Below are 9,202 nucleotides of genomic sequence, written 5' to 3'. Positions count from 1 at the left end.
GCAGAGGCCATATGGAACATGACAGTGGAGTGAGCATTAGTGGGGCCTCTAATCTAGATGAAGTCTCCATAGTCACAGGGAAGTATGCTCTGACTTCTGGTGGTCATGGCGAATATGAGGGAAAGAAGTGGAATGAGCTGCAGTCTGGCCATGTCAGGGTTGTCTGGCAACCTACCTATAAAGGCAACTTGCTGATGAGGGGATGATAGGAAGAAAAGATACAGGAATAGCAGGATGGGTGCAGGAAGCTAGTCCTCTGGCTAAAGGCTGGGACCCAGAACATGCATTGTCTGTCATAGACCACATTTCTATGATGGTTAATCTCAATTGACAACTTGATGAGAGTTGGATCTCTAGACATGTCTGAGAAGAATTTGTTTAGGTTAAAAGTGGGCAGCACCATTCCCTAGGCTTAAGTCCTGGACTGCATAAAGAGGAGAAACCCAGCTGAGTACTAGCATTTAGCATTCTCTTTTCCCTGACGTGACCCACTGCTTCGGTCTCCTATTTCCATGCCTGCCTCACTGTGATAGACAGTACCCTCAAACAGAGAGCCAAAATAAGTCCTTCCTTCCCAAAGTTGCTTTTGTCAGGCAATTTTTATCACAGCAGAAGAAAAGCAACTAATGCAACTGCCTTTTTTATATAATGGTCATTTTGTTGAGAGCAACAGCCCTGGGCAAGGATCACAGCGGAACATCTCCAAACTTGACTGGCATGTTCTGTGACTGCCCTTTACTCCTCCAGACCCGTGTCACCTTGCTTCAGCTGCTCTGTGTTGGGCTTCAGTTGACTGCCTCATAGAGTTCCTGTGCCCTCTACCCTCCAGGTGATCCTGGTCAACTCTAGGAAACAGTAGGCTGGGAGGAAAGAGGTAAGCATACGTCTTTCCCCCAAATGCCTCCTTGAGGGCTAGCCGGCTACAGCTTTGAACCAGAAGCCACAAGTCTTGTCAAGAGGCCCTCTTCACAGGATTCTCTCTCTCAAGTTTCCAGTAATTGCTTCCTTCTTCTACCCCTTCTGGCCTGTGGTTTCCACACACCCTGATCTGCCTTCATAAATAGTCTTTTTATTAAAGTCGTCTCATTTTACCCAATCAGAGAGTACCATCTGTTTCCTGCCAGAACTTGGAATGATGCAGATGGCTTATCTGACAGGACCTATTGATGCCAAGCCCGAGTACCCCTTATTGTGCTAGGCAGAGGTAGGGCAGCCTGAAGATAACTGGAAGAGTCACTGCCTGAAATGAAGCCAGAAACATGAGCTCCTTGATGCTGGGTCCTTCTTAAGAACAGGTTTGCTGTCTTCATTCAGGATCACTGTTCTGCCTTACAAGGGGTCCCCTTTCTCAGACAATGAGGTTGTTCTGTGAGTGGTTTTCTATTCCTGTCAATGCAGTCAGTGAGTACCTGTGGAGAAATTATATGCCAACGTTCTCCAAGAAAAGAGGCAGAGGCAGATTGAAAAGAGAAAGGAGGGTAGGCTCTAGAGGTTTCCACTTTGCTCAAGACTGAAGTTCTAGGCCTGGAGGAGGTGGGGAATCCCATGCAGATAAAGGTTCTCAACCTTCCTAATGCTGTGACCCTTTAACACAGTTCCTCATCTAATGACTTCAACCATAAATTATTTTGTTTTAACTTCCTTTTTTTTTTTTTTAAAGATTTATTTATTTATTATGTATACAGTGTTCTGCCTGTTTGTACACCTGCAGGCCAGAAGAGGGCACCAGATTTCATTATAGATGGTTGTGAGCCACCATGTGGTTGCTGGGAATTGAACTCATGACCTCTTGAAGAGCAGTCTGTGCTCTTAACCTCTGAGACAACTCTCCAGCCCCTTGTTTTAACTTCCTAACTGTATTTTTGCTACTGCTCCCCCAGACTCGTGTCACCCTGCTTCAGCTGCTCTGTGTTGGACTTCAGTTGATGCTCTCAAAGAGTTCCTGTGCCCTATGCAGGATATCTGCTGGTGACTCCTATGAAAAGATCATTCAACCTCTGAAGGGGTCACAGCCCACAGGTTGAGAACCTTGGAGCTTAAGAGAAGTAGAAAAACAAGTGTTCCTATCACTCTGCAAGAAGGCACTTACCAGCACTTATCAGCAGGCAGGTTTAGCTCAGGTACCTACGATGTCCAGAACCCCTCTGTTGCTAAACATCATTCTCCCGTTGTCATCCAGTTACTGAACTCTACCAGGTACATCTGCCAAGCCCAATACCCTCTTTCTCTCCAAAGCCTCAAGGGACTTAAGCCTATCATTTCTGACCTCTTAAGGAAAAGACTCCTTTGACCCACCTCCTCTCCCTTTAACACCCCTATACTGACAGTTAAGAAACTTAAAAGTTGTGTGGATAGGAATATGCTAGTAGAAGATATTGGGCATATCATAGAGCATATTATCATGTTTTGAAAGCCAAGGTGCACCATGATCTCTACTATATCCATCTATATAAAGCCCAACAAAGACTAGAAGTTACATGAGGGGCTAGAGAGATGGTTTAGTATTTAAAGGCCCACTTACTGTTTTTGCAGAATACCAGGGTTCAATTCCCAGAACCAACACGGTGACTCCAGTTCCAGAGGATCTGATACCTTCTTCTGACCTTGTTGGACGGGTGCATATGGACATGATACATAAACATACATTCAGGCAAACACTCATGCAGGTAAAGCATAAATACGTTTTCCTTTTTTTAAAAAAAATACATGAAATTATTGCTATGGTACTGAAGTGAGAAATAATTTTTTAAAGATTTATTTATTTCTATTTATATGAGTACACTGCAGCTATCTTCAGACACACACCAGGAGAGTGCATTGGATCTCATTACAGATGGTTGTGAGCCACCATGTGGTTGCTGGGAATTGAACTCAGGACCTCTGGAAGAGCAGTCAGTGCTCTTAACCACTGAGCCATCTCTCCAGCCCGAGAAATAATTTTCAACAACATTGTTACTTGAATGAGATGGCTCTTATGAATGAATGTGGAGGGAAGCATAACAAGTTTGTCTACAAAATATGCTTTTCGCTCGCTCCCTCCCTCCTCTCTGTGGTAAGGGGTGCATGCTCTCTTCCAGCCCAGTCCAGTCCTAGTTTTGCAAAGTAAGATTCAGAACTATTAAGCGAATCATACAAATGTGGGTCCAGAAGAGAGAGACAAAGAAATAGACACAGAGAAACTTCAATTATTTCAACATTCTCATAAAAAGTAAGAAATGGGCCCAGTGAGGTGACTCGGTGGGTGAGGGCACTTATGCCAAGCCTGATGGCTTGAATTTGATCCCTGGGACTCACATGGAGGAAGCAGAGAACGGATTCTCTGATTCTAAGTTATCTGGCCTTGTTGGAGGCAGTATGTCACTTGGGGTAGGCTTTGAGATTTCATAAAGCTAGGCTCTCTCTCTCTCTCTCTCTCTCTCTCTCTCTCTCTCTCTCTCTCTCAGCTTGCAGATAAGGATATAGAATTCTCAGCTACTGCTCCAGCACCATATCTGCCTGCTGCCATGATGATAATGGACTAACCCTCTGAAATTGTAAACCAGCCCCAATTAAATGCTTCCTCTTCTAAGAGCTGCCTTGGTCATGGTGTCTCTTCACAGCAATAGAACGGTGACCAAGACAGTTCCTCTGAAGTCACTTCAAATTGCCTTCCTTGACTTTACAGGACTGTGGTAGACAAGTAGATCAATCACAGTACCCTGCACAGGAAGTGATGGTCATTTTGTGGTCATGTGATCAAAATGGAGCCAGTTAAAATCTTCTCAAAAATTGGTACATGGACAAATCTTTCCTTCTGGGGCTAAGTGTGTCTACCTGGGTGGCCTTGGATATAACATTCTGATTTGCTGAGCCTAAATTTTCCCATCTTAAAGCTGGACAATAGTGGTTCATGTCCTTAATCCCAGCACTCAGGAGGCAGAGGCACATGGATCTCTGTGAGTTCCAGGCCAGCCTGGTCTTCAGAATGAGTTCTAGGACAGCCAGAGCTACATAGAGAAACCCTGTCTCAAAGAAACAAACAAAAAAACTTGTTTTTCTCACCTTAAATTAGAATAATATCGCCCATTCCACAGGAATTGTAAGGACCAAAGAATAGAAAGCCTTACAAAACTTGTTATAAAATGTAAGTATTTGAAATAATATTAGTGATTTATTGTTTCTAAACAAAAATAAAATAAGATAAACTAATTCATTACATTTATCAATAAAATGGTAAAGCATCAAACCTCTCAGAGTATTCACTTATTCTTAATTAATTACTTACTAATCTCTCTGTGTGGATGATGAGGAGTGTCATAGGACAGCTTTGTGATGTCAGTTCTCTCCTTCTGTCTACATGGTTCCAGGAATTGAACCTAGGTCATCAGGCTTGCATGGCAAGCACTTCTACCCATTGAGCCATCCTGTTGGCCCTTTATTGCTTGTTTGTTTGTTTGTTTGTTTGTTGTGTGTGTGTGTGTGTGTGTATTTCAACGTTGAGCCTTAAATCCACGGATTGGTTCACGATAGACATACAGCCTTTGTTTTTAGAAAGGGTCTTGGTATGTAGCCTAGACTGACCTCTACCTTGAACTCAGAATGCTCCTGCTTCTGTGATCCAAGTGCTGGAATTACAGGTGTGTAGTATCGTGTCCATTTGTTTATGTATTTAAAACACTTTTAGTACATTTATTTATTTGTGTGTATGTGTCTGTGTACATGCAATAGTACACATGTGTAGGTCAGAGGACAACTTACAGGAGTCGGATCTCTCCTAGTTGTCTTCTACCTAGTGGGTCTCGGGCTCTTATAGCCGTCAGGCTTGGCCGCAAGCAGAGCCTTCCCCTGGTGAGCCATTTCTCTATGGATTTGTTTGTTTCTGTTTTCATTCTCGCTTTACTGAAAATGTATTGCAGTGCTCCAACAGCTCCTTCCCTCTTTCTTCTCAATATCTTGCTCTGTTGTCCCTTTTTGTTCAAATGCCAAAGACTCAGGCATTTGGTACTGGACGTGTGAAAACTGGCAACAGAAAACCTTTTGAAATTCTTCTATTTCTCTGCGATGACTCTGGCCTTCTCCTTTTTGTAGCCATTCGGGATGGCCATCACAGATCCTGTTAGCTGGAGAGTCCAATTTGAATTCTTCAGTAGATTGTCTCCCTTCTTGGAAGCAGAAGGCTTCCTGAAGAAAAGTGTGAGCTTAGGGCCGTCCCCTTCAAGTGCTGTAGCACGCTGGCCTGTAGTGATTCATTGGATTTGTTTTGATTCCTTGAATCCACGAAGAAGCCAATAATCTGGGCCACTTTCTTATGGATGCTGGCCTCCCTGAGTTCTCCTAGGCTGAAGCCTTTCCCAGCTCAGACCTTGGTGAGGTATCTCACTATGGGCTACACCTCACTATGAGCCTGATAGGGCAATGTGGCATTCTTTGGCCTGGCTGCCCTTGTGTCTATGGATCTTGCATCCTGGCTAGTTGAACCAATTGTCCACGCACTGCTGCTGCTGCTGCTGGTCTTTATGGAAGTAGTGTTTGAGGATCATTCACAGTATAGATGGACGCCATGGTTGCTTCCTATGCAGGAGAATGGCAGAGCTGAACGTATTTCTATGTATTTTTAAAGGGTCCCTCTTTTGAAATATGAAAACAGGCATCTCTAAAACCATACTGTCTGAAATTAGGGTACTGCAAACTTTGCATTTAGGCCTAGGGAACATGAAGAAGAAACTTATTAGGGGTGATGGCAGTGTGGTTTTTTGACTGTATTTCTGAGTCACATGGATATATTACTAACAGAGAGTCATTGTCCTGCATGTGTGAGATATGTACCCTTTATCATACAACTGCTATAGTTTAGCAGCCTTTAAAAATTCAAGAGACTTCTATTTCCATGAAGATAGAGTAGACATTCTTTTCCCTGTCAGTCCTGCTAAGGACAAACTTAGGATATTATATTCAGCCGGGCAGTGGTGGCGCACATCTTTAATTTCAGCATTTGGGAGGCAGAGACAGGCGGATTTCTGAGTTCGAGGGCAGCCTGGTCTACAGAGTGAGTTCCAGGACAACCAGGGCTACACAGAGAAATCCTGTCTCAAAAAAACCAAAAAAACAAAAAAGCAAACAAAAACTAAACAAACAAAAAATCAAAACCTTCCCCCAAAAGGATATTATATTCAAAGCAAGCATAAGATGGCTTTGCCTCAGTACCCAAGAATCACAAGGGCAATAACTTCTTTTTGATGCCTACATTCTAGATCTCCGGTTCAAAAGAAGTTGGCACTCAGAGCATCAATGAGAGCAGACTTTTAAAGTCCCAGGAAAAGCCTGCTCTTCCTAGCCAAAGGACCAGGAAGGATCTGGATGTGATGGCTCCTGCCAGTAATCCCAGCTCTTGGGAAGTCAAAGAAGGAAGATCTTGAATTTGAGGACAGCCTAGGCTACATAGCAAATCTGTCTCAGTATAGAATAAGTAAATAAACAAATAAATAAAACGTAACAAAAGAGAAAGGGGTTAACCAAAGGACCAGGAAAGGACCAGCATCTGCAGACAGAGGAGTTTTAGACAGAGACTGTGCTACACCAAAAAGACACTAAAGCAAAAACTATGGCTTCACCCCTGCCAGTGCCAACAAAGGCCTAGTGGAGGGCCTCAAATTCCACACTTGTCTTGCTATAATAAGTTACTTATGCAGTTTAGTTTTTTTTTTTTGTCAACTTGACACAAACTTAGATCCTCTGGAAAAGGGGACCCTCAACTGAGAAAATTCTACAAGAGTGACCTATAGGCAAACCTGTAGGGCATTTTCTTGATTGGTGTTTAATGTAGGAGAGCCCATCCCACTGTGGGTGGTGTTACTCCTGACCAGGTGGGCCTGAGAAGTAGATGATAGCAGGCTGAGTAAGCCATGGGGAGCAAGCCAGTAAGCAGCACCCCTCCATGGTCTCAGCTTCAGCTCCTGCCTCCAGGGTCCTGCCCTGACTTCCCTCAGTGATGAACTGTGACCTAAGAGTTATAAGCTGAAACCAACCCTTTCCTCCTCAGGTTGCTTTTGGTCATGGTCTTTATCACAGGTATTAAAGCAAACTAAGACAGTGTCTCATCCTATCATATTAGGGAAGGTCAAGTGTGGAACCAGCACACTCCTACTATTGCATGGGAGGGAGACAACCACACAGAGAGCCTGTGTGCACTTCCTTCTTGGGTGGTACCCCAGGAAGCCAGGCGAGGAGGCAGAAGAATCTTACTATCCTCAGTGACATTGAGCCTACCCGAGCCTAGATTTCCCACACAGCCTCAATAAACTCCTCCCTGTTGTCCACAGAGATTGAGCGATAAGGAGACATTGCACCCCTTTCCCTGGCTGGAACAGCATTAAAAATGCCAGCAAAACCAGAAAGTTCAAATGAGATTCACCATAACATAATACTCCAAATGTCCAAGTCTCAAAAATATATAGTAAGGCCAAAGATATAGTTTAATTGATAGAGTACTTGCCTAGGATTCAGTCCCCAGAACTGCACAAAATGGAAAGTCACAGCACACCCCTGCAACACCAGCATTTAAGACGATGGAGGCAGGTAGAGCAAGAGTTCACAAGCAGCCTCAGGTACATAGTGAGTTTGAGGCCAGTCTGGGGTACATAAGAGCCTGACCTCCCCACCTCCCCGAAACTAAAATATTTTCTTTTGCTTGCTAGACGTGGTGGTGGTGGTTCCTACCTTTAGCTACAGCCCTTGGGAGGCTGAATTAGAGGCCATCTTGGTCCACATTGTAAGTTCCAAGCCCACTAGAGTGACATACTGAGGTTTCATCTGAAAACAAAACATAACAACAGTATCTGGCAATATATATATAACCCATAGATGTCAACAGTATGAAGAAATACATATTAAGATTATCTAACAAAATATTTTAAGGCAGACATCATAAAACTAATTCAATGGACAAATTAAAAATGTTTGAAAAAATAAGTTTGTTTTAATCTGTCCCTGTCTCCAGGAAACTACACTGATCTCCTGATCTCTTCCAACCTCCCTCCCTCCCTCCTCATTGCTTTATCCCAGCCCTCAACTCCAGCAGGCATTCCTTAAGAACCCACTAGCCAAGCCTGCCAGCAAAGTAGGCAGGCAAGCTTCAAAACTTTACTCTTCCTCTTCTCCTCCAAATTTAACCCCCTAGTCTCCTCCTCGGCTCTGTAGCAGGCTACCTGCTGCGGGCTCTCCTCACTCTCTGAGCTTATTCCGAGAAGACTAAGCAGATCCTGGTAGAATGGCTTGCTTTGCTCTCTCTTGTAGACCCCTTACCCTGGCTCCCAACCCATCCCCTTTCCTAAGCGCCAGCTCCTAGTAACCAGGAATACATTCTACCTGAAACCATGGCTACACCTAGCAGGATTCTAGAAGAATTCTCAACCAGGCAACACACAGCCACCACACCCTCCTAAGAACCAGAGAGGACAAAACCAAGAGAAAAAAAACCACTCACCCAGGAAAGACAAGACCAGGTATCAGCACCTAGAATTACAATTATCCCAAACCCAGATGCATAGATGCCAGCATAAAAACTCTACTGATAACGATCAGGGTAATATGTCTCCACTAGAGCCCAGCAACCTTACCACAACAGGCCCTGGGAAATGCAACATAGTTGAAGCACAAGCCAAAGGCCTTAACATAGCCTTTATGGATATGATAGAAGTCCTTAAAGAGGAAATGAAGAAAACCCTTAAAGAAATCTATGAGAACAAGCAAACAATGAAAGGAAATGGATAAAACAGCTCTAAAAGGAAACTTTGAATTTAAATGCTAGAGGTCCTTATAGAGGAAAATTTCATAAAGGGAAAATTCAACAAGAAGACATTGAAGTTCTTAACATCTTTGGTGCCCCAAACACAAGGGCACCCAAGTTCATAAAGGAAACACTACTACAGCTTAAATCACATATCGATGCTCACGCACTGATAGTGGGAAACTTTAGTACCCCACTTTTGACAACAGACAGGTCATCCAGACAAAAATAAATAAATAAAAGCCCCAGAGAAATGCTAATTGACATCATAAACCAACGGACCTAAAAGATATTTACAGACCATTTCACCTAAACCCAAAAGAATATACCTTCTTCTCAGTACCTTATGGAGCTTCCCCCAAATTGACCACATTCTCTGACACAAAGCAAGTCTCAACAGATACAAGAAAATTGAAACAACACCTTGCATACTAACAG

General features: G+C 43.4%; 1 pseudogene; it reads right to left on the bottom strand.

Annotated features, from left to right (window-relative positions):
• Window positions 1–4,733: 4,733 nt before the first annotated feature.
• On the bottom strand, window positions 4,734–5,519 carry LOC114628060 (annotated as a pseudogene).
• Between the last annotated feature and the right edge of the window lie 3,683 nt (window positions 5,520–9,202).

The sequence above is a fragment of the Grammomys surdaster genome, unplaced genomic scaffold, assembly GCF_004785775.1.
Source record: "Grammomys surdaster isolate TR1022 unplaced genomic scaffold, NIH_TR_1.0 263, whole genome shotgun sequence".
In the NCBI taxonomy this organism is placed as follows: Eukaryota; Metazoa; Chordata; class Mammalia; order Rodentia; family Muridae; genus Grammomys; species Grammomys surdaster.
This window is presented reverse-complemented; position numbering and strand designations above follow the sequence as displayed.